Source organism: Myotis daubentonii, chromosome 2 (assembly GCF_963259705.1).
Source record: "Myotis daubentonii chromosome 2, mMyoDau2.1, whole genome shotgun sequence".
NCBI classification, from domain to species: Eukaryota; Metazoa; Chordata; class Mammalia; order Chiroptera; family Vespertilionidae; genus Myotis; species Myotis daubentonii.
In genome coordinates, this window is record NC_081841.1 from 112,989,681 (window position 1) to 113,016,399 (window position 26,719).

A 26,719-nucleotide genomic window follows, 5' to 3' on the forward strand; every position below is an offset into this window, starting at 1 on the left:
AAGAAGAGACTGCAACCCAGGTTTTAATAGGACCACGTTGGCTGTTGTGTTGACAATCTAAGGATACAAGGGCAGGGGTACAGGGAAAGTGGTTTGAAGGTTACTGGGAAAAAAAAAAAAAAGCCAGGGGATAGGTGATAGTGGCATGGCCTAGAGAAGTATCAATATAGGTTGTAGGCAGATTCTGGATCAAAGTATGAAATAAAATTTAAAGAATTTATTAATGAATAAAATATGAGGTATGAGAATAAGAAAGGATAATCCAAAGATTTTTGACTTGAAGAACTGAGAAGATAAATGAACAAACTAACAAGAGAGCAACTACAGAAACCTCCTTCCTAAATAACCCCATGACCAGTCTCACTGTGCAAGAATTGTCAGCCCCTGGGGAAGAGGGCCACCTGGCAGAGGTCTGCTCCCATACTCAAAATCTGACCACGAGAACACCTATCTCCAGATCAGCCTCTCAGCCTCAACTTTGCTTCTACACTCTCAACTCCATGATCCTTCCCTAATAGATGGGCACATGGTCTCAGACCCATAGGAAATGCTCTTGGAGCCCCTTATCAATCCTCAACAGGTCCAAAACAGCTTAAGAGGGCTCCTGATGAAGTAAAAGTCCACATTTTCAATACATACACCAACTCCTAGAGTTTGCTCCTTACACTTGTGCTACTTGAAGAGGCAATATCTCTAACATGGTAAGAGTTGTCCAGACTTGGGGGTGGAGGTGGGTAAACAGGAGATAAGAAAGGGAAAGCAAGAGAGGCTGAAGAGTCTGTACCCCATACCCACCCCCCGGCTGTGCCTACCCTCAGATAGGTATGATGCAGTAGTGGTGGCAGCAAGTGTGGTATGGGGCTCCTGCTGAGAGGAAGGTCTCTGAGCCCCATGCCACATTTGCTGCCACCACTACCACATCACACCTATCTATAGCTACTCCTCTCCTTTACCACCTTACCTTCCAAAGAACAGAACAGTCCTTTGCAATACCACAAGATTCAGCTTTCGTTTTTTAAAAAAATATATATTTTTATTGATTTGAGAGAGGGAGAGGGAGTGAGAGATAGAAACATCAATGAGAGAGAATCACTGCTTGGATGCCTCCTGCACGCCCCCTACTGGGGATTGAGCCAGCAACCTCGGCATGTGCCCTTGACCGGAATCGAACCCAGGACCCTTTAGTCCACAGGCCAACTTTACAAAATGTTTGAGGTTTCTTTTCCTAAGTCCTGAACATTTAGCCCAAAATAGAAAATAAGACCTATAGAAAAATAATTCAAAATGGGGTAATGGTAGGAAAATGCTTCTTACTGAATATTTTCTAGGTCAGTGATTCAGTTTGTGAATCAAGGGTTTACTAATTTTTTTTGTTGTTGTTGTTATCATTTTATTTTGTTTTTTAATAATTTCATTGGTGACAGCAGAGAAAGCTTGCAATGACATGCTACAATTTTCTATGTTAGGTCACTACAGTGTATACCGAATATGTAAAGATCTCCAAAACAACATACCTAAGCCCAGAAAAATGTTATAAACACTGTTTCTGCCCAATACATGCCCAATGTTTAAAAAATAATAATTTTAACATGGAATTCTCTTCTTTTACTACTCCCCAACCCCCCACAAAAGGCTACAAAGTGCATTCACAGAGTCATTCTTAAAGTAATGACACTGCACAAATGTACAGTTCATGTGAACTGAAATGAGTACCACACTGGAGATTAACTGTAGAAGTTTTCGTACACCAGTACAACAACCAAAAGTTAACATCTCTTAATAGAATTACAGCCAACATCTTCCTAAGGGACATCTATATAATAAAGAGGTAATATGCAAACTGACCCTCACACCCTCACATCATCACAAGATGGCCGCCCCCCACATTGTCACAAGATGGCCAGCAGGGGAGGGCAGTTGGGGGCTACCAGGCCAGCAGGGGAGGGCAGTTGTGGGGGACAGGCCTCCAGGGGAGGGCAGTTGTGGGGGACAGGCCTCCAGGGGAGGGCAGTTGTGGGGAACAGGCCTCCAGGGGAGGGCAGTTGGGGGCCATCAGGCCTGCAGGCAAGGGCAGTTGGGGGCCATCAGGCCTGCAGGCAAGGGCAGTTGGGGGCCATCAAACCAGCAGGGGAGGCAGTTGGGGGCAATCGGGCTGGCAGGGGAGGGCAGTTGTGGGTGATCGGGCCGGCAGGGGAGCGGTTAGGTGTCAATCAGGCCAGCAGGGGAGTGTTTAGGGATCAATCGGGCTGGCAGGCAGAAGCGGTTAGGGGCAAGCAGGCTGGTGAGCAGTTAGGAGCCAGCAGTCCCGGATTGTGAGAGGGATGTCCAACTGCCAGTTTAGGCCGATAAACTGGAAGTCAGACATCCCCCAAGGGGTCCCAGATTGGAGAGGGTGCGGGCTGGGCTGAGGGACACCCCATCCCCTGTGCACGAAATTCGTGCACCGGGCCTCTAGTACATTATAATAACATTTAATGTATTAAAAGGTGCAGTTGAACTCAACAGCAAAATGTAAAAGCTATAATCCTGAAGGGTTTGCTAACTGTTCACAAAGTGTATGATGACCACTGAATAAAGCAAGCAGAAAAGAAGACAATGTGCTACCCTCAAGAAGCTTACAATCTAATTAAGGAAAAAACTAACACAGGCACTATAACAAAGAAGCAAACATTTTCTAAACTGTATGGCCAAGCTGTAAGGGTAGGGATGCTTAGGATTTGATAAGCAGAGAAGAGAGGCCAGGCCCTTTGGGTACAGAGCAGGCATAGAAAGCTAGAGCAAACTTAGCAGAGTGCATGCAGGGGACTGGGAGGAGGGTGAAAGTGGTGCTGATCAGGCAGGAGAGCTCACTGGAGATATGAGTAGGAGCACCCAGCCTTCAAAGCACAATGGTCTGGTTGTAGCCAGGAGGGTGGTACCAAGGAAGGTGGAACTGAAGACAGGCGTGTACAGGGGGCCTGGGCAATCACTTGGACATGAGATGAAGGGGGACCAGTTTAGAGCTATGGCAACAGGAACAGGAATTTTAAAAGGAAAAGTAATTTAACAAACACTGAGCAGCAATTTTGGCAAGTGTAATTTTAGGTGCCAGGATAACCAATTTCCAAAGACATTCTGAAGAAAGATATAATAAAGCAGATTAGATACAGAGGGTATACAAACCAAATATTGACTTTACTTATTATCTGCATCCTGTTCAGGGGTAGGAAGGTTGACAATTACTTCTAATCATTGGTTTAACTTTATTCACAACTTTCCTAGTCACAGAATGTTTAAAGAAAGACTGTTAGGAACACATATGCATGAGATTAAATGACAGCCATCTCTGTTCATTCATGGCAATTATTTTGCTCCCATCTGTTTTACATAAACATGAGGGAAAGATCTGAAAATTCCTATCTTCCCAAAAAGTAAGGTAAGCAGTTGTTAACACGTGATATGCCCACTTCTCCATTCCTTACCCTACCATGGCCAAGTGATGGGGAAATGGGCTGGGGCTTGAAGAGTACCTCTGACAGCCCTTGGCACTAAGGAAGACTTTTCACTCATCTGAGACCACTTCCAACAACAAGTACTCTATAATCCTCAGGAGTCCCCACAAACCTGGCAAGTCAGGCTCCAATGAAGACAATCAATGGTCATATGCACTGAGGGAACCATCTCCCATCCTAACCCACACCCAAATAAAATGCCACAGACAGAATCTCAGACTTTCAAGGTAAGATGCTCCTGACTTCGGGCTAGTAGCCTCTTCGCTCATTCAGCAACCAGGTCAGATCTGCCATCCACATGGTACTGTTTTAAGGACATGGTTGCCACCCTTATTGCATCTATAATACACGAGAGGCCCGGTGCATGAAATTCAAGTGGGGGGGAGGGGTGGCCCCTCAGCCTAGTCTGCACCCTCTCCAATCTGGGACTGCTGGCTCCCAACCACTCACCTTCCTGCCTCCCTGATTGCCCATAACCGCTTCTGCCTGGCAGCCTGATCACCCCCTAACCACTACCCTGCCAGCCAGATCGACGCCTAACTGCTCCCCTGCCTGCCCGATCACCCCCAACTGCCCTCACCTGCTGGCCTGTTGGCCCCCAACTGCTCTCCCCTGCTGGCCTGATTGCCCCCAACTGCCCTCCCCTGCTGGCCTATTCGTCCCCAACTGCCCTCCCCTGCCAGCTATCTTGTGGTGGCCATCTTGTGACATGGGCACAGCCATCTTCTGACCACATCGGGGCGGCTATCTGTGACCACATGGAGGTGGCTAGCTTGTATGAGGTGTGACAGTCAATTTGCATATTACCTCTTTATTATATAGGATGACAAAATCTGAGCCCCTCACAGATTTTTAAATGCAATGGCAATAATAAGCAAGATACTAATAGAGAAACTTCCTTTTAGTCTTTCCCAAAGGCTGATGGAGGTCTGTTTTTTTCTAACCCCGAATTTTAGGGCATTATAAATGGAGTATTCAACGTGGTATTACTACTGGAGTTGGGATTCTGTATTCTAACAAGAAGGCAGAAAGGAGCCAGTCATTACCCAAAAACTTAGTCTCTCCTCCTCAGCTCCAGTGCAAAATCCAAGAGACAAATCTGGAGGAAGGCCAGCTTGAGGCTACCATTCTTTCACTCTGTGTTCTTCAGGACCCAGTAGTCCTTCCTCCAACAGGCTGTCCTCCATCACATCCTTCTGACTGTATTTTTATCTTGTATGGCTGAGGCCAAATATGCACAGCCTAGTCTTTCGGTCTTTTACAAAGTAACTGCTAACTGAGGATACTCTCCACATAGGACACACTGCCAATGCCAGAGGCCTCCAAATGATGAGGCTTTACTTCTGTTTGATCATCAGCCCATATGGCTAATGTGTGTGTCTGGGTTTTGTTCATCATTCCTGCACATGGCACACATACTGCCAACCGTGTGTGTGTGTGTGTGTGTGTGTGTGTGTGTGTGTGTGTGTAAGAGAGAGAGAGAGAGAGAGAGAGAGAGAGAGAGAGAGAGAGAGAGAGAAAGGGATTAACTCTACAAGACTGACCCAATGGGAGATTAAAACCAAACTCATGCACCTCTCATGTACCTTTGCCAGGTGTCACACACCTCAACACTGTCATAGTCTACACTAGAATCCTACAGACAACAAGGTTCTTTGGGTAGGAAATTTGGTCCACAACTAAACTGTCTCTTTAAAGACCTGCAACAATTTAAAAGCAGCTGGTAGCTGGTATGAGCCAGTCCTCAGAAAGCAACTCTCACTTCATCTACAAAGGACAAAGTCCAATGATTGAGTTTTGTTTAAAAAAACAAAAAGGAATTGCTTCCAACAGATAAATTTAAGACTCAGAGACAACTGTTGGGATAGAACAGGGGTTGGGGATTTTTTGGAAGGAGTGGCCGCAAGACACTGGCCTTGGCTGCTGAATATAGTTGCACTGTTGAAGCTAATCGTGGCTGTTCTAGGCCTGGATTAGGGAAAGAAAACATTCCTAAACAGAAATGCTGTAGCTAAAGGGGCATAGAGCAGACAGAGCTCACAGTGGGGACCTCAGGCCACTCAGTCTCAGGGCAGATCCAGAAGGGCTGACCTTGGCCCATGGCTGACCTTGGCAAGTGGCTCCTGCTTATAGAGGTAAGAAGTTCTCAGACAGACAGAAAACTGTGGCTGAAGGAAATCCAGGCATTCTCCTCTTTTTCCTCCCTCCCCTTTTTACTTAAAAAAGAAGGGAAATATTTCTGTGAGAAAAGTTGTGTTGCAAGATCCAGACAAGTTTCACAGAAGAAAAGGTGGATCTGAAGAGATCCTGAAAGATGGGTAAGATAAATGGGCACAAAGAATTAGAAAGTAAGGAACACGAGAGAATCAGCATGAGCAAAGGAGAAATGCAGTAGCAAAACAACGTACCAAAGCCTGCCTCTGTAGGAATGTTCAGGTAAAAGGATGAAAGGGTTAGTGACCTTGGCACAAAGTTTAGACCTGCAATACTGAAAGGACACAGCTAAGAGCCAATGTGGAAAGAGCACAGGCTCCAGAGCTCCAAGGATCCAGACGTGAACCTGGGATCCAAAACTTACTAGGCCCAAGCCTACATGCCCCCCCCACTGTTAAATAGAGATCTAACGCCATTTAACTCAGAGGAATATAATGGTTTTGAAGGGAGGCTCAAAGTAAATAACTATTTTGAAGTGATTAGGACAGTGTCCAACATAGCAGATAACTCAGTGATCGCCATGACTAGTCACAGTCCACAAGGTACAGCAGGTCCTCCAATAACGTTGTTTTGTTCAACATCATTTCATTCTACTGCTGATGAGAAAAAAATTTTTTGGTTCCCGGAAAGAATTAATATCTGTGTGGTTTGCCTATTCTCCCCATGTCTGTGTGGGTGTTCTCCCATATTCCAAAAATATGTATGTTAGGTTAATTGGAGAGTCTACATTGTCCTAATCTGAGTATGTGTATGTGTGTGAGTGCACCATGTGATGGAAGGGTGCTCTGTCTAGTGTGGGTCTTGCTTTGTGCTCTGAGCTGCCAGGAGTGGCTTTGGCCACATGCAACTCTGAACTGGAATAGGTGGGTTGAAAAATAATTCTCTTACTTGTTTTTATTAATAGTTTTTAGATTTATGTATAACTCATATTTATTTCATTTTTTAATATTATGTTTTGAGTCCTTATTTAGAAGTTTGGCAATGTTTTTGTGACCAGTAGTAATGTTTTTGCTGTAAGAACTTAACACTTGTTGATATCAATTATTTGATGGTAAAACTGGTTTTGATAGATGTCATTTCAATTAAAGTTGCAGTTTCCAAGAATCTATTGATGTCGTTAAATGAGGACTTACTGTAGTCTTAAAGGTAAGACTGGTTCCATGCTAGTTCAACATTCCTCAAATAGATTTGACCACAAAATAGTTTTAAATTAAAATTTACAAAAATACTAAAAGAGCTCAAGAGGTAGTAGGGTATACTTAGATTGGCATGGGATGACAAATTAAAAATGCCTAGTGATCCAGCCTATAAATTCAATAACATTTTTGATAAATTTGTATTTTATTAATCACAAATCAAAAGGTCTGACGGATGGCCGGGCCAGTATGGCTCAGTGGTTGAGCACTGACCTAAGAACCAAGAGGTTCAATTACTGGTCAGGAGACATACCCGGGTTGCAGACTGAATCCCCAGTGGGGTGCATGCAGGAGGCAGCTAATCAATGATTCTCTCTCATCAATGATGATTCCCTTTCTCTCCCTTCTTCTCTGAAATCAATAATAATAATAATAATAATAATAATAATAATAATAATAGTAATAATAAAAGACTTCATTAAAAAATCCCCACTGGTTTGGCTCAGTAGATAGAGTATTGGCCTGCGGACTGAAGGGTCCGGGTTTGATTCCAGTCAAGGGCACATGCCTGTATTTGGGCTCGGTACCCAGTGGGGGGAATGCAAGAGGGAGCCAATCAATGATTCGCTCTCATCACTGATGTTTCTCTCTCCCTCTCCCTCTCCCTTCCTCTCTGAAATTTAAAAAAAAAAATTGTTATAAATAAAAACTCCCACAACTAATAAAAAGTCTGATGGCTGAATTAACAGTTGCAGAACATAATCAGTTTTTAAAAGCTTTATAATCCTTCCCCTTACAAAAAAAAAATAGTAAAATCCAATCATTTCATTATGAACATGTTTTAATTTTCTCCAGAACACTTTTTAACAGCCCAAAGAACACAGTTTAGGAAGTACTACCTCAAAATGGGGTGGGATGCTAAAATAGAGGACAAGATAAATAGGAACTAGAAAGACACAATAAATAAAACATTTTTCTACATTTTTGTGAATCCTGCTAAATTATATATATGGCTTAGACCAGTGATTTTCAACCAGTGTGCCGCAAGAATTTTTAAAGCATGTAACAGCTGACTGTTTGGTCAAGGGGCACTGATCTCTTTTCCCTTAGAAGAGATTATCAAATAAAAAAAAACGACAACAGCCCTGGCCTGTTTGACTCAATTGGTTGGAGAATCCTCCCATACACCAAAAGGTGGTGGGTTTGATTCCTGGTCAGCGTACATGTCCAGGTTGTGGGTTAGTCAGGGCACATATGGGAGGCAACAGATAAACATTTCTTTCTCACATTGATGTTTTCTCTCTCTCAATGTCTCTCTCTCTCTCTCTTTCTCTCTCTCTCTCAAAAAAAAAAAAATCAATTAAAAAAAGAAAAAATGACAACAACCAATACATTAGCCATCTGGTGTGGATGAATCAAAATTATACCTTTTTTGTCAGATCAGCAAAAAATATATTTTTGATGTGCCACAGATTTTTAGTAATTAGTTTATGTGTGCCATGAGAAAAAAAGGGTTGAAAATCGCTGGCTTAGACAGTTAGACTTGATACTTCTTCCTACTATGCCCAATTAAGGACTATTAAAGCACCTACTGTGTGCCAAGACTATTACAGGCATTAGGGAATAGGTCTTCTTAGAAGGAAGGGAACACAGAAAGAGACACAGTAAGGGGATAATTATCAAATTCTGCTTCTGAATTTGTTCTTTCATAAATGTACACATAATATTACTGTTGAAATCTGATACTCTTTAAGAAGTGAAAACTAAAGCTTAAAAACAATAAAATCTGCTGCTGTACTAAAATGGACACATCTCTGACTACAGAGGCCTCTTTATCTGACTGCCAAAGGGAGCACTGACCAGTGGAAACTGAGGTGGAGAATGGAGACCCTAAACCTGTGGGCTCCACAGCTGGTTAACTGCTCCCTCAGAAATGGACTGAAAGACATATTTAGAACTTGGCATCCACTCCCAACTAGTATTCAGCAGCACTAGTGGGGGCTAATGAAGGAGAACCCCCTTCTGGCCAGACTAAGAAAAGTGGGTATCAAAGGCAACTGAAAATGCCAAGCAGGACTGAAGGCAATAGAAGCCAGAGATACCCAGAAGGAGCAAGACTCCCTCAAAGCGCTGCTCAAAGAGACCGCTGCCACCTTCACGCTAACGACAGTCACTTAGAGCAGGGATTTTTAACCAGAGTGTCAAAATAATTTTTAAAACATGCAATACCTGACTATTTAGTCAGGGGCACGGACCTCTTTTTCCTTTGATTGTCAAATGAAAAAATGACCAAGAGCCAACACAACAATAGCAGTCCAATGTGACTGAATCAGAATTATACCTATTTTTTTTTTTGTCGGATTTTGGTGTGCCACAGAATTTTAGTAATTAGTTTGTGTGTCATGAGATGAAAAAAGTTGAAAATCGCTGCCTTAGGGTGTTAGAAAATCACTGGCTTAGAGAGTTGTATTTATCTCCAGTCTGTGCCACTGTGCCAGGAGGGGGTTGGGACGGATGGTCTGGTTATTTTCTATGTGTTCATCCTGGCAGTCTGAGCAGTGCTGAAGGCAAACCCAGGACAGAGAAGTGGAAAGGAAAATCTGATTAATAATTATACTCTGAGTTTACAGAGCACTTCTTTTTTCCCTGACGAACTCGAAGTGTTTCAGAGACATTTACTTCAGTTTCTCTATTTAAAGATTTCATAGGCAAGTCATAAACAATATCCAGTACATGGGAAAGTTGAGATATCAAAGATTAGGAAAAGCACACATACCCTCTGGGGGAATCAGCAAAGAGATGAAACTAAGAGCTCTGTTTCTCCTATCTCTTGGTAGCATAGGCTGCTTCGAAAAATACTTCTGAGAGTTTCAGGAAAATTGGGTATCCCAAAGGTTCCAAAATAAGCGTCTAGAATTTCACACAAGAGAATAGTCCTGCCTATCCTCCTCACCGTACAGCACAGATCAAGAGCCCAAGTTGCCTTAAATTATTTCTAAGACAAGCCAAAAAAGGAATAAAGAGGGAAGAAAGATGGGACAAAGAAGGAGAACAAAAGCACATGTATTTTGTCTAGATCAAAGAAGTTCCAATTTTCATCTCAAGAGAGGGACACTGGTGGTTCCATAAGGCCTGTCTACTGCAAAAAAAAACAAAGCAATGTAACTAGAGGATAAATCACTAGTCATTTTATGTTTCTTTCTTGTCCCTGAAAAAAAAAAAAAGTATATATGTTTCTACAAGAACACTCAATTATTTAGAATTTACGGTGAGTCTACTAGTAAATACCAGACATCATGATGGGTCTAAGTACAGAATCTGAATAATATGCTGTCTCCTATGTCCCAGAAATGGAAATTCAGATGGGAGTGATAACCACTGGTATAAAAATGTCAATAATTCAAATAGACAAATCAGTCCATACTTCTTTTTTGTTTGTTTTATTAATCCTCACTGGAGGATAATCTTTCCATTGATTTTTAGAAAGAATGGGAGAGAGAGATTGAGGGGGAGAAGGAGGGAGAAAGGAAGGGCGGGAAAGACAAAAACATTGATGTGAGAGAGACAATGTGATCAATTGCCTCCCACACGCATCCTGACCTGGACTGGGGATGGAATCTGCAACCCAGCTTTGTGCCCTTGACTGGGAATTGAACCTGCGACCCTTTGGTGCATGAGCCAAAACTCTTAATTATTGAACCACACCAGCCAGGACTCAGCAGACACTTCTGGATTGTAAAAAAAGTTTTTGGAGGAAAATAATAGCAGAATATAAGGGGCATCTTGGCTGAGGAGATCAGAAAAGGCCTTGGTAATGAAGTGATACCTTGACTGAGGCTGGAAGAATGGCACTAAGTAAAGGAAGGAGCTTTCTCTGGGGACAGAAGGATTCACACGTACACAGGCTGTCAGGTTTGAGAACAGACTTATAGACTTGGGCCTTTCCAGGGATCAAGGCCAGTGGATTAAGAGTTCACTGGGCCAAAACCAGTTTGGCTCAGTGGATAGAGCGTCAGCCTGCGGACTCAAAGGTCCCAGGTTCGATTCTGGTCGAGGGCATGTACCTTGGTTGCGGGCACATCCCCAGTGGGGAGTGTGCAGGAGGCAGCTGATCGATGTTTCTTTCATCGATGTTTCTGGCTCTCTATCCCTCTCCCTTCCTCTCTGTAGAAAACCAATAAAATATATTTAAAAAAAAAAAAAAAAAAAAGTTCACTGGGAGATGAAGAAGAAGCTGGCAGGCAGGCAAGCCCAAGCTTTGCAAGGCCAGTCTAAGTATCTTAAGGAATTTAATTTAAGAACCTTGCTTGTCCTATGTCTTTCATAGCTCCCAGCCCACTGCTTTTCTCATAGCAGACACTAAGAAAATACATGTTGCCCTAACCGGTTTGGCTCAGTGAATAGAGCGTCAGCCTTCGGACTCAAGGGTCCCAGGTTCGATCCCGGTCAAGGGCATGTACCTTGGTTGCGGGCACATCCCCAGTAGGGAGTGTGCAGGAGGCGGCTGATCGATGTTTCTAACTCTATCCCTCTCCCTTCCTCTGTGTAAGAGATCAATAAAATATATATATTTAAAAAAAGAAAATACATGTTTATTTCAGCAAATCCAGTGACCATTTAACAAGCAAGGCAATGATTTCAAATCTTAGCCCTCAAGATTCTTATAATCTAGTTTTTAGAAAAAAGAAACCAGACCACTCTTCAACCACAAATGACAATGTTCTTGAAACAAGGAAAATATCCTGAGGCCAAATGAAATGTTCAGGTTATACAGAGTTCATTGGAAGGGGGATAATTTTAGGCTATGGTGGTGAAACAGGTTTCCTAGAGTTAAAGGAACTCCAAGTGGAAACTGAAGTCTGGGGAAAATTTGGCTAAGCTGCCTGGAGAGAATGCTGCATATACACAGAGCAGTGTGCACAGAAGCACAGATGTAGAAAGGGCGGCTGAAACATACTGCCATCCATCCCAGAGGCAGCCCCAGGTGGGTTCACCCAGCCTAGGGGACTGGCCTGGAGATATGAGAAAATACCTACAGGCCAACCCCTGCCCCCTAACCGTCCTCGCTCCCCCCCTCCCCCCATCTCCCCAGCTGGTCTCCTGCCTGACACTCGGGGAGCCGGAGAAGAAAAGTGAGACTGCCCTAATAAGAGAAGGTTAGGCAGAGAGATATGGATCTAATTCACTGAGATAAAAAATTAAATGCCAGGGAGGGCAAGAAGAGGCAAATTATGCAACTGAAATTTTATGTGTAAGCCAGGAAATTCAAAGGTCACAGTTCCCAAAGTAACTATAACCTGACCTGTCAGCATATGTAGTCTTTGGCACTGCCAGAACCAAAAGCAACTTACCATGCTCAGTGCTCTCACCGCCAGCACATACCTGCTGCTCTGTAGCACCAGGCAGTCTATGTCTGTGCTCTGCTCAGAGCCCACCTGGGCTGTCCACATAAGGCTGCATTAAGCCTTCAGCCATTCTCTGCACTCCCTAAGTCTTTTAGGCAGAGCTTTACCCTGAGACTCAATGCCTAATGAACTTCAGGTCTTTTTTCTTTTATTTTAAAATATATTTTATTGATTTTTTTTTTTTTTTTTTTTTTTTACATAGAGGAAGGGAGAGGGATAGTTAGAAACATCTATGAGAGAGAAACATCAATCAGCTGCCTCCTGCACACCCCCCACTGGGGATGTGCCTGCAACCAAGGTACATGCCCTTGACCGGAATCGAACCCAGGACCCTTCAGGCTGCAGGCCTACGCTCTCTCCATTGAGCCAAACCAGTTAGGCAGCGGTTCTCAACCTGTGGGTCGTGACCCCTTTAGGGGTCGAACGACCCTTTCACAGGGGTCGCCTAAATACATCCTGCATATCAGATATTTACATTACGATGCATAACAGTAGCAAAATTACAGTTATGAAGCAGCCTATATTGTGATAGTGAGGAGGGGACATAAGGCTCTTATCCTCCAGCCTGGGGTGACTGTTAAGGCTCTGTGGGTATCTATCTGCCTGTGGGTAGAAGAGAGACCAATAGGACCTGGCTTAAAAAGAGGTGATCATAGGCCTTTTTAAAAGACAAGTCCCCTGAAATCTTCCCGGATGCTGTTCAATCATCACAACTGAAAAGACTCACCCAAAAAGGGTTGATGTCCTAGATATCCTACCTCCCTTTGGTCCATGGCTTTATGTGAGTAACTGAAACAACAGGCCCAGGGCAAAGAATAACTTTTGTGTTTTTTTGTTTTTGTTCTTAAATATGGAACACTTCACAAGTTTGGGTGTCATCCTTTTGCAAGGGCCAGTCTAATCTTCTCTGTATCATTCCAATTTTAGTATATGTGCTGCCAAAGCAAGCACTGACTTTTGTTTCTTAATCCTCACCTGAGGATATGTTTTTATTGATTTTTAGAGAGAGGAAGGGAGAGAGAGAGAGAGAGAGAGAGAGAGAGAGAGAACATAGATCGGTTGCTTCCCATAGGCTCCCTGACCATGGATCAAACCCGTAACCAGAGTATGTACCCTGACTGGGAACCGAACCCGAAACCTTTTGGTGTACTGGACCATGCTTCAACCAACAGCCACCCGGCCAGGGAAAAAATGACGTTCTTGTTACTTTGGCTCCCAAGATGCACACAGACAAGAGAAAGCCCAGTTCCTGAGAATGTGTAACTAAAACTAGCTCTACTGAACAGTTAGTTGCCTGACCATGAGCATGGCCCTTAGTGGTGCTCATAAAACCACCTTGCATGACTGTTATGAGAATTAAATGATGCCATATATATCCTATCAAATAAAAGACAAAAGAGTAATTAACCATACCTCCTCTACCCTTCCCATTGGCTAATCAGCAAGATATGCAAATTAACTGCCAACAAAGATGGTGGCTGGCAGCCACACAGCTGAAGCAAGCAGGAGGCTTTCTTGCTCCTGTGATGGAGGAAGCCAAGGTTCCCCGCCTGCCGTGGCCTGCTCTAAGCTCCAAAAGCAACAGCTCTGAAAGCAACAAAGTTTCAATTATAGAAGCCAAACAAACCCCAGATACCTGCTTTCAGCCAGCTGCGGCCTCAGAGCTGGGAGCGCCAGTGATGGCAACAAAGATTTAATTATATGTGAAAAGGAACTTATATCCACAATATGCAAAGAACTGTTACAATTCAATAATTAAGTAACCCAAATTTTTAAATGAGCTAGAGATTTATGTTTCTTCAAAGAAGACACACAAATGACCAATAAACATACAAAAAGCTACTCAGCATCATTAACCATTAGGAAAATGTAAATCAAAACCACAATGAGGACTGCTGGTGGCCAAGATGGCAACATAGATAAACACGGTACCCGCCTCCTCTCACAACCATGTCAAAATTACAACTAAACTACAGAAAAACAATCATTCAGAATCTCCTGAAATCAAGCTGAATGGAAGTCCTACAACTACGAAATTAAAGAACCCACATTGAGACTGGTAGGAGGGACAGAGACTTGGAAGGGGCTGGTCCCACACCCACATGTGGGGGATAAAAATTGGAAGGGATACCTTGGCTGTGGAGGTCCCCAATGAGAAGCAAGGGTCCCAGTACCACACCAAACACCCAAGCTCAGGGTTTCACTCAACCTCTAGCTGTAAAAAACCAGCAGGAATTGAGGCTGAGGAAGGCTGAGGCTGCTAGAGTCCCAGACAGTTCCTCTTAAAGGGCTCGCACATGGACTTACTCAGACTTATTCCCTCTGAGCACCAGCACAGGGACAGCAGCTTGAAAGGCACCAGAGACATATGGGAAGAACTAAACTGTTTAGCATCAATGTGAAGGCTAGAGGAACAGCTTTCTCCCAGACAGAAGTGCTGGCAGAAGCCATTGTTCCTTTGATGAGCCCTGCCCCACAGAACCAGCAGACAGGCACCATATTTGAGACTCCATCAACTTGGCTCACACAGTTTATCCCACCCTGATAATTCCCTGAGGCCCTGCCCCACCCAACTTTTGGGCTCACCCAACCTATTTCCATTAGCTTTACCATAGGAATGGCCTGTCTTGGCTCATGCTTCAGATTTTCCTAAAATCTCTCAATTAAGATCATCTGGTCTCAGCATGCCCAGTACCTCTCACTAAGTGGCCTCAAGTCCAGCACTAGCAGCAGCCTGCCTTGGTTCATAGCTTGGCCTCACCTGAGCACCTCTAAGCTCATCACAAGAAGCAGCCATCTGCAGATTACTTTGTAGCTTCTGCCTGGTGGCCCTGTGCAGAACACAGGTGGTGGTTGACCTTGGCCTACACCTCCTAGGAGGCCCTATAACTAGTGCACTCAGTGGACAGCTTCAGAGCATGTCGAAGCACCACCACTTCCATAAGCAACATATTCAAGGGCAGACTCAGTGGGTACCAGAGCTCTACTGAAGTAAGTCCTGCTCTGTCCCGTGGGTATCCACACAGCTGATCCTCCAAGGTGGTTAGAGGTTGGTGGTCAGTGGTCATAGCCAGTCCTTACCGCTGGATGGCCTATGCCAGTGGTCGGCAAACTGCAGCTGGCGAGCCACATGCGGCTCTTTGGCCCCTTGGGTGTGGCTCTTCCACAAAATACCACGTGCGGTGCGCACGTACAATGTGATTGAAACTTCATGGCCCATGTGCAGAAGTCAGTATTTTGTGGAAGAGCCACACTCAAGGGGCCAAAGAGCCGCATGTGGCTCGCGAGCCGAGGTTTGCCGACCACTGGCCTAGGTAAATCCCTCCCATTGATGGGCTAACAGCGATCAAGACTCAACTACAACAGGAGGGTATACAGCCCACAAGGGGGGGGGGGCACACCTCGAGTGCCCAGCTGGGGTGATCAGGGAGGCTGTGCCACTGGACCCTATAAGACACCTGCTACATTAGGTCATGCTACTAAGCCTGGGAGATGTAGCAGCTCTACCTAATATATAGAAACAAACAGAGGGAGACTGCCAAAATGAGGAGAGAAAGAAACATGGCCCATATGCAACAACAGAACAAAACCTCAGAAAAAGAACTAAACAAAATGGAGATAAATAAGCTACTAGATGCAGAGTTCAAAACACTGGTTATAAGGATACTAAAGGAACTTAGTGAGGACCTCAATAGCATAAAAAAGAAACAGTTAGAAATGAAAGCTACACTAACTGCAATAAATAATAATTTACAGGGAATTAACAGTAAAGTAGATGAAGCTGAGGATCAAACCAGTGATTTGAAATAAGGAAGTAAAAAACACCCAATCAGAACAGCTAAAAGAACCCCTCCTTTCCCCCAAAAAAGAGGATAAAAGAGAATAGTATAAGGAGCCTCTGGGACAACTTTAAGCATAACAACATTTGCATCATGAGGGCGCCGGAAGGAGAAGTAAGAGAGCATGAAATTGAAAACTTATTTGAAAAAGTAATGATAGAAAACTTCCATAACTTGGTAAAGGAAACAGATTTGCAAGTCCAGGAATAGCAGTGAGTCTCAAGAGGAAATCAAAGAGGCCCACACCAAGACACATAATTAAAATGCCACAGGTTAAAGACAAAGAGAAAATTTTAAAAGCAGCAAGAGAAAAATAGTTAGTTACCTACATGGGAGCTACCATAAGACTGTCAACTGATTTCTCAACACAAACTTTGCAGCCCAGAAGGAAGTGGCAAGAAATATTCAAAGTGATAAAAAACAAAGATCTACTAGTACAACCAAGATTACTCTACCCTGCAAAGCTCTCATTTAGAATCAAAGGACAAATAAAGAGCTTCCCAGACAAGAAAAAGCTAAAGGTGAACTATTACCACCAAACCAGTATTATATGAAACTAGAGACCCAGAATTCGTGCACTCAGGGTGGGGGGCATCCCTCAGCCCGGCCTGTGTCCTCTCGCAGTCTGGGAACCCTTGGGGGATGTCCGACTGCAGGAAGTGGGCCTAAGCCGTCAGTCGGACATCTTTAGTGCTGCCACGGAGGTGGGAGAGGCTCCTGCCACTGCCGCTGCACTCGCCAGACATGAGCCTAGCTTCTGGCTGAGCGGTGCTCCCCCTTAGGGAGTGCACTGACCACCGGGGAGCAGCTCCTACGTTGAGTGTCTGTCCCCTGGTGGTCAGTGCGCATCATAGTGACCAGTTGTTCCACCATTCAGTTGATTTGCATATTAACCTTTTATTATATAGGACTAGAGGCCCAGTGCACAAAACTTACTTTATCTCCAGCTTAAGATGTCCTGACTCTTAGCTCCTGAGAGTCTGTCGATTTACTACTATTTCCCTTTCAGAACTATTGCCAGCTGGCTTCCATTGTTCTGGTTCTATGCGCCATATTATTTTATATGATATACTAGAGGCCCAGTGCACAAAAATTTGTGCACTCGGGGGGCGGAGGGGGGGGGGGGTCCCTCAGCCCGGCCTGTGCCCTCTCGCAATCTGGGAACTCTCAGGAGATAACTACCTGCTGGCTTAGGCCTGCTCCCGGGTGGCAGAGGGCAGGCCCTATCCCTAGGTGCAGCCCCTGGTCGGGCTCAGAGCAGGGCCGATTGGGGAGTTGGGGTGCCGCCCCCTGTCATGCACAGAGCAGGGCGGATCGGGAGGTTGTGATGCCACCCTCAGTCACACTCAGGGTAGGGCCGATTGGGGGGTTGGGGCACCGCCCCCAGTCACACTCAAGGCAGGGTCGATGGGGAGGATGCAGCGCCACCCCCTGTCACTCACAGAGCAGGGCCCATCAGGGGAGTTGGGGCTCCGTACCCTGTCACGCACAGAGCAGGGCCCATCAGGGGGTTGGGGAGCTCCCCCTTGTCACTCACAGAGTAGGGCCGATAGGGGAGTTGGGGCACTGCCCCCTGTCACACACAGAGCAGGGCGGATCAGGGGATTGGGGCGCTGCCCTCTATCACCCACAGAGCAGGGCCAATCAGGGGGTTGGGGCGCCGCCACTGTCACACTCAAGGCAGGGCCAATGCGGAGGTTATGGCTCTACCCCGTCACACACAGAGCAGGACCCGTGGGGGGGGGGGGAGTTGGGGCGCTGCACCCTGTCACACACAGAGCCGCAGGGTGATCAGGGGGTTGGGGAGCTCCCCCCTATCAGGCACAGAGCAGGACTGATTAGGGGGTTAGGACACCTTCCCCTGTCACGAACAGAGCAGGGCGGATAGGGAGGTTGTGGCCCCACCCCGTCACACACAGAGCCGCAGGGCAATTAGGGGGTTTGGGTGCTGCCCCCTGTCACACTGATCCCGGTGCTGGGAGGCATATTACCCTTTTACTATATAGAATAGAGGCCTGGTGCATGGGTGGGGGCCAGCTGGTTTGCCCTGAAGGGTGTCCTGGATCTGGGTGGGGGTCCCCACTGGGGTGCCTGGCCAGTCTGGGTGAGGGGCTGAGGGCTGTTTTCAGGCTGGCAGGTGACTGAAGCTCCCAACTGCTCCTTTTTTCCTTTTTTTTTTTTTTTTTTAAATTCTGGGCCAGCTTTAGCTCTGGCTCCAGCTCTGAGGCCTCTGCTGCTGAAAGCAGGTATCTGGTTTGTTTGGGTTCTATAATCGAAACACTGTATCAACTCCAGCTCTGAGATCCCGGCTGGCTGAAAGCAGGTTTCTGGGGTTTTATTTAGCTTCTATATTTGTAACAATGTTTCAAACTGCAAGCTCAGAGGCTGGCAAGGCAGGCAGGGAACGTTGGAGTCCTCCGTCACTGAAGCAAGCGAGGCTAATGTTAGCCTCAAGCTGCCTGGCTGCCGGCCACCATGTTGGCTGGCAGTTAATTTGCATATCGCCCTGATTAGCCAATGGGAAGGGTAGCGGACGTACAGCTAATTACCATGTTTCTCTTTTATTAAATAGGATGCTAAAGGGTCTTATTTAAGAAGAAGGAAAGAAGATCAAAAATATGAACAATAAAATGGCAATAAATACATATCTATTAACAACTGAATCTACAAGCAAATTCAACAAGCATAACAGAAACTGAGTTACAGATACAGAGAACTTTTTGTTGGCTGCCAGATGGGAGGGGCGTTCGGAGGGGTGGGTGAAAAAGGTGAAGGGATACAAACTGGTTGTTACAGAATAGTCATGGGGATGTAAAGTACAGCATAGGGAATATAGTCAATAATATTCTCACCTGGCCAGCATGACTCAGTGGTTAAGCATTGACCTATGAACCAGGAGGTCACGGTTCAATTTCCGGTCAGGACACATGCCTGAGTTGTGGGCTCAATTTTCAGTGTGGAGCATGCAGGAGGCAGCCAATCAATGATTCTCTCTCATCACTGATATTTCTTTCTTTCTATCTCTCTCTCCCCCTCTCCCTCCCTCTCTGAAGTCAATAAAAATAGTTTTTAAAATAATAATAATATTCTAATAACTAGGTGTGGTACTGGATGGGTGCACGATTTAATGGGATAATCACATATTAAGTTATGTAAGGTCTGGTCACTGGGATATACAAAAAAAACACACAAAAACACACACACCATGAGATATCACTTCACATCCACTAGGATGGCTATAATAAAAAAGATAGATAATAATAAATGTTGCTGAGGAGGTGGAAAAATTGGAACCCTCACACATTGCTGGTGGGGATAGAAAATAGTGCAACCACTTTGGAAAACAGTCGGCAGTTCCTTAAAATGTTAAACGTAGAGTTACTATGTGACCAAGCAATTTCACTCCCAGGTATGTACCTGGTATATACACAAGAGAAATGAAAACATATGTCTACACAAAAACCTGTACTTGAATGTCCATATCAACACTATTCAAAGTAGCTAAAACTGGAATGTCTATCAACTGTTGAATGAAAGTGTAGTATATCCATAAAATGAGATATTACTTGGCCATAAGAAAGAAGTTCTCGTGCATGCTACAAAATGAACATCATGCCAAGCAAAAGAAGGCAGTCACAAAATTGCACATATTGTGTGAATTCATTTATATGAAATATCCAGAATAACAAATAGAAAGTAGATTAGTGATTGCCTAGGGCTGGGATAAAGGGGACCGCAGAGAAGTAAAAAGTTATTGCTATGGATAAAGGGTTTCTTTTTGGGATAACAAAAATGTTCTAAAATCCAGTGAATCATAAACGTTCAGTGAGTGAACTATATGATATATGAACAATACAATAAAGCTGTTAAAAAACTGAGAGCAAAATAAATAAATTAATTAAAAAATAAATAAATAAATAAAATTGAGAGCAGTAACCATGTCTTATGTGTCACTGTATTCTCATAAGAAACACAGGACCTGGCACATAATAGATACTCAACAAATGTTGGTAAAAGAAAAAGAAGTGTTGAGCTTTTTTACCGAAGATTTCATTAGAAGAATGCTCCATTGCATTCAGGGACTTCTGCAACAGTCCCAGTCTGGAGGAGACATGAGCCCCTCTTCAGCACCTTCTCCCAGCCCAGCACATCTCCTAAACATAAGGCTGATATTCTCTGTCTAAAGTCTCTTCTAAACCTATCCTATGATGCTTTTCTGGCAGATAAAAAAACCAACACATAGTTCTGAAAGCACGTAAGGGGCCAGGAGGACCAGGAGAGAAGTATAGATGTGGCCCTCTCTAGGAGTCAGGTTAGAGGCAGAATTAGCATTCATGAAATAATCAGACTCCAGGGCAGTAGATGATGGGGATAAATCAGGAATAAAGACAGTAAGGGGTCTTGTCAAAGTGGATTACTCTTCTGGGGTCTCCCAAGTAAATTATCTAATCTAATAAAAGAGAAACATGCAAATTGACTATACCTTCACTACGCCCCCAAGCCACACCCACCAGCCAATCAGAGTGACTATATGCAAATTAACCCAACCAAGATGGCAGCGGCAGCCACGGAGCTGGAGCAAGCAGGAGGCTTGGTTCCCCCGGCGATGGAGGAACCCAAGCTTCCCGCCTGCCCTGGCCAGCTCTGGCCTCCGCTGAAGGCAACAAAGTTTCAATTATAGAAGATAAATAAATCCCAGATACCTGTTTCAAGCCAGCCTCCACTGGGAGCTTGGGTGGCTGGGGGCCACGGCCAGCCTGCAAACAGCCGTCAGCCCCTCACCCAGACTGGCCAGACACTCCAGTTGGGACCCCCAACCTGAAGGGGCTGTGGCCAGCCTGCAAACAGCCATCAGCCCCTCACCCAGGCTGGCCAGGCACCCCAGGGGGGACCCCCACCCTGAAGGGGCTGTAGCCAGCCTGCAAAAGGCCATCAGCCTCTCACCCAGGCTGGCCACACCCTCATGGGGTGAGGGTCTCAACTGGGGGGCTTGGCCAGCCTGCAAACAGCCATCAGCCCCTCACCCAGGCTGGCCAGGCACCCCAGAGGGGACCACCACCCTGAAGGGGCTGTGGCCAGCCTGCAAACAGTCATCAGCCCCTCACCCAGAATGGCCAGGCACTCCAGCAGGGACCCCCACCCTGAAGGGGGTGTGGCCCGTCTGAAAACAGCCCTCAGCCCCTCACCCAGGCTGGCCAGGCACCCCAGTGGGACCTCCACCCTGATCCGGGACACCTTCAGGGCAAACCAGCCGGCCCCCACCCGTGCACCAGGCCTCTATCCTATATAATAAAAGGGTAATATGCAAATTGACTCTAACAGCAGAACGACTGGGAATGACTGGTCACTATGACACACACTGACCACCAGGGGGCAGACGCTCAATGCAGCAGTTGCCCCTGGTGGTCAGTGCACTCCCACAGGGGGAGCTCTGCTCAGTCACAAGCCAGGCTGATGGCTGCCAGTACAGCAGTGGTGGTGGGAGCCTCTCCCACCTCCTCAGCAGCGCCAAGGATGTCCGACTGCAGCTTAGGCCTGCTCTCCGCTGGCAAGTGGGCATCCCCCAAGGGCTCCCGGGCTGCCAGAGGGATGTCTGACTGCCAGCTTAGGCCCAATCTCCTGGGGGCGGGCCTAAGCCAGCAGGTGGTTATCCCCCAAAGGCCGGGCTGAGGGACGCCCCCCCCCCAAGTGCACAAATTTTTGTGCACTGGGCCTCTAGTTATAAACTATTTTTGAGGAGACAGAGGGAAGCTAGGTAGTCAGGAATCAAGACCATGGCGGGGAGGGGGAAATAAAACCAGAAAGGCCAGCTAGGTTGTTACTAAGGCACCTCAACTGGACAGGGAAGGAAGGGCACACACACAGGAGACATAAACTTTAAAATGTATGAATGTTGCTAAGACAAACAACCAATCACAAGGCAGTAAGACACATAAACCAATCCCAACGATGTTGCTAAGGCAGAATTCTTGGAAAAGAACCCATCAGGAGCTAGCAAGGCTGTATCCACCCCCTAGATTAAAAGTGGTGTGCTTCCTCTTGCCTCCTCCTTCTCCTTAGCATGTAATGGGTTCCTGACATTCCTGCGGTGGGGGAGCACATCCCTGCGGGACTCCACACATGGACTAATAGACTTTAATTTGCATTGTGAGAAATGGCTCACCTGCCCAAATTTCAAATGACGGACTAGGAAACAGAAGCATGGAGAAAATGAGACTTTTTTTTAACAATCTTTTTTTTGTTTTTTTTAATAACACTCTTGAGAGCAGGCGTCCATTGTACAGGATCACGAGTAGGGCAAGAAACATAGCCTATTTATTTAGACCTTCCTCCAGTTCCTCACTGGCTGAGTACTATTTGATCACCTATTTTCTAATAGGTTGCCAAGGTCTTGCTGTCTCCCATTGGGTTATTTTAAAAAATTGCTGAGGCCTTCTCTAGTTGCCTCCACCCACTTTGTCTAACAGTGGTCGGCAAACTGTGGCTCGCGAGCCACATGCGGCTCTTTGGCCCCTTGAGTGTGGCTCTTCCACAAAATACCATGTGTGGGCGCGCATGTACAGTGCGCTTGAAACTTCGAGGCCCATGCACAGAACTCTACAGATATCTGGCTGCTCCCCCAGCAATGCATCACCAGTGGACAAAGACAATGTTTACAATTTCTGTGTCCTTGAAAACCATTAGCACAAAGTCCTGCACACAGTAAGTTGGTAATTCACATTTGTTCAATTTAAGTATTTACTTCACCAAAAAATATTAACACCTCTTTATTGAAGCCACATCTAGTCAGCCAAATGGAGAACTGCCTTTATGTGTCCGTAGTAACCGAGTGGCCAACCTGCCTAAAAGCAGAATCCTTAGATTGTTAACACGACCTTCACATGACCTATAAGTAGCACTCACACATCTGGTCCACACCCACCTTTCTTTCCAGAACGCCCACCTCCTTCGCTCTTATCCTCATACTTCAGTCACAGGAACTGCTCCTTTTGTTCTTCGAGCCTGCACACTTCCTCACCCAGAAGCTGTTCCCTCTGCCCAAGGTGCTCCTACATTCCCCAGTCACCTGTAGTCTGTGCTTAATATAAATAGTACTAGAGGCCTGGTGCACGAAATTCATGCACTGGGGGATGGGGGTCCCTCAGCCCGGCCTGCGCCCTCTCCCAGTCCGGAAGCCCTCAGACATGTCCGCCTGACGGCTTAGCCCCTGCCGCTGCGCTCACCAGCATGAGCGAGGCTTCTGGCTAAGAGGTGCTCCCCCTGTGGGAGTGCAATGACCACCAGGGGGAAGCTCCTACGTTGAGCATCTGCCCCAACGGTCAGTGCGCGTCATAGAAAGCAGTCGTTCTGCCATTCAGTCGATTTGCATATTAGCCTTTTACTATATAGCAGTGGTTCTCAACCTGTGGGTCGTGACCCCTTCAGGGGTCGAATGACCATTTCACAGGGGTCGCCTAAGACCACTGAAAAACACATATATAATTACACATTGTTTTTGTGATTAATCACTATGCTTTAATTATGTTCAATCTGTAACAATGAAAATACATCCTGCATATCAGATATTTACATTGCGATTCATAACAGTAACAAAATTACAGTTATGAAGTAGCAACGAAAATAATTTTATGGTTGGGGGTCACCACAACATGAGGAACTGTATTATAGGGCTGTGGCGTTAGGAAGGTTGAGAACCACTCCTATATAGGATCATTTCCCTGAGGCCTTCCCAAACTCCTCCTCCAGCCCAGATTAAGTACCTTGTCATATACTTTCATTGGACTTTCAATGGCCCTTCCTCCAGTGTCCTTCACACACTTAGGTATCTCTGTGATTATATATCTATCTCCTTCACTAAGGAACTCCCTGAAGGCACTGATTATTTAACTCTGGTGGTGTGCTGGTAAATGCTTAACAACTTAGTCTCCAAAATTATGTTCATACTAGAGGCCCAGTGCATGAATTTGTGCATGGGTAGGGTTCCTCTGGGTGGCCTGCAGGGATTGGGCTGAAATCCACAGTCCAACGCCGCCTGCAGCTCCTACCTGCCGCTCTCACTCATCCTGGCCCCACTGTGCCTGCTGCAGGCCCATGCCCAATCAGTCCCAATCGGGAGAGGCTCGTGCTGCCACAGCAGTGCTTACCAGCTATGAGCCCTGCATCTGGTGCCCTCCCAAGGAGAGTAGCCTGTGAGATCGAGCTGAAACCAGCTCTCCGACATCCCCCGAGGGGTCCCAGATTGTGAGAAGGCACAGGCCAGGCTGAGGGACCGCTGCACGCTCAGGCCGGAGAGGGACTGCAGGAGGACTCCAGGGCGTGTCCAGCCCATCTCACTCAGTCCCGATCGGCTAGACGCCAGCAGCAATCTAACCTACTGGTCGGAGCATCTGCCTGCTGGTGGTCAGTGCACATCATAGCGAGCGGTTGAGCAACCTTAGCATATCATTAGCATATTACGCTTTGATTGGTTGTTCAGTTGTTCTGCTGTTCGGTCTATTTGCATATTACCCTTTTACTATATAGGATATATATACACATTTATTATAAACTAGAGGCCCGGTGCATGAAATTTGTGAAAGGGGGGCTGTGTCCCTCAGTCTGCACCCTCTCCAATCTGGGACCCCTCAAGGGATGTCCAACTGCCTGTTTAGGCCCAATCCTGGCCTCAACAGGCAGTTGGACATCCCTCTCACAATCCAGGACTGCTGGTTCCCAACTGCTTGCCTGCCTGATAGCCCTTAACTGCTTCTGCCTGCTAGGCTGATCACCCCCTAACCACTCCCCTGCCAGCCTGATCAGTGCCTAACTGCTCCCCTACCGGCCTGGTCCCCCCCAATTGCCCTCCCCTGAAGGCCTGGTCCCCCCCAACTGCCCTCCCCTGCAGGCCTGGTCCTCCCCAACTGCCCTCCCCTGCAGGCCTGATCGCCCCCAACTGCCTTCCCCTGCAGGCCTGGTCCCCCCAACTGCCCTCTCCTGCAGGCCTGATCGCCCCCAACTGCCCTTCCTTTTAGGTCTGGTCCCTCCCAACTGCCCTCCCCTGCCGGCCATCTTGTGTCCACATGGGGGTGGCCATCTTGTGTGTTGGTGTGATGGTCAATTTGCATATTACTCTTTTATTAGATAGGACTTTACTGAAATAAAAGATGTATTACATACAATAGTAAAAAATATGCAATACAGTAATAAATATATAGTAATCCTATCTAACGAAGAGGGAATATGCTAATTGACACGCCGTCACAAAGATGGCAGCGCCCACAGCCAATAAGGAGGGAATATGCTAATTGACTGCCACGCTCTCAAAGATGGCAGCACCCACAGCCACAAGGTGATGGCGCCCAGTCCCCTCAGTCCCCCAGCCGCCCAGGGCCGGCCCAAGGTGCAGGCAAGCCTCGAATGTCAGCTGCCCAGCCACCCAGGGCCGCCCGAGGCTCAGGTAACTAGGGCCGGCCGAGGCTTGCACTGCTGGCAGTGGCAGCAATAGAAGTGTGATAGGGGTGTCGCCTTCCCCTGATCGCCGGTTGCCTCCTGCCCCTGAGGGCTCCTGGACTGTGAGAGGGGGCAGGCTGGGATGAGGGAACCCCCCTCCAGTGCATGAATTTTCATGCACCGGGCCTCTAGTATATAATAAAGTATGCAGCAATAAAATATATGATATTCTTTATTGCTAATTCCATATAGCCAATTGATTCTCACAGAATGCTGTCATAGACTTTTGTCTCATCTCTGCGGCCAATCTATGGATAAAATTGATAAGTAAGTGAATGGTGATTGATATTTTCATTTACTTTAAGAAATAAAACAAAACTGGAATAAGAAAGATGTACATCAAACATGATCTGAACAAATTATTTGCTGAACTGGACCCTAGTTTTCAACTACAAGAAGACTATTTCCTCAATTTTAGGGGTGCTATTCAGAATGTAATGGCTACAGACTCAAACACTTTAAATTTAAACTGCAAATGTTAACATTTCATCATCACTTTCTGAGACAAGGAACAAAACAGTAAATGAAGCCATAATTTGTAGTGTCTGTTGGTGTCCGTGGTGTAAATACTCCTAACACAGCCAATTTCAAACCACCAACTTGATATCTCTGAACACAGACACATAGCTGGGAAGAGGTATGCCATAGTTCATAATTACATATTTCCACCATGTGGCTACAAGAGATGTAAATGCTAAAAAAATGAGGAAGTGATAAGATCTAAGTTTTTACTACCCTTGTTTTTAATATAATTTATTTAATTGTAAGTTTATAGAATTCATTTTTAATAATGGCTGCAAAATTCCTGAAAATGTAACCACAAGGTCTGACTGAGCAGGCTCTGGCCCTCATGGTTCACTGCTACCACATTCCCAGTGTTTACTAATCAAAAAGTGCTCAATGAATATGTAAAGGGACAAAGTATAATATAACCCTGTAGTGACTTTACTCCTAAGAATCTGCTATTCCAGAGGCAATCTAGACTTTCCTGTAAAAAGATTTACCTACAGATGGAAATTTTGAAAGCTACAGAAAATATCAACATCTTCCATATAACACATTATCTTTGAAAAGGGGGGTGGACTTTTAATTATTAGTATAAGCTCAAATGTAAGAAACCATCTCTGATAAATTCTCCTTGAGGT

At 45.7% G+C, this 26,719-nt stretch overlaps 1 protein-coding gene and 1 non-coding gene across 26 annotated transcripts in view; both read right to left on the reverse strand.

The window, feature by feature from the left end:
- Positions 1-26,719, reverse strand: part of MICAL3 (microtubule associated monooxygenase, calponin and LIM domain containing 3) — a 279,395-nt gene that overhangs the window by 237,366 nt on the left and 15,310 nt on the right. The window lies entirely within an intron of this gene.
- On the reverse strand, positions 13,091-13,197 carry LOC132228890 (U6 spliceosomal RNA). The gene has a single exon (XR_009451499.1). It is a non-coding gene; the product is annotated as a U6 spliceosomal RNA (small nuclear RNA).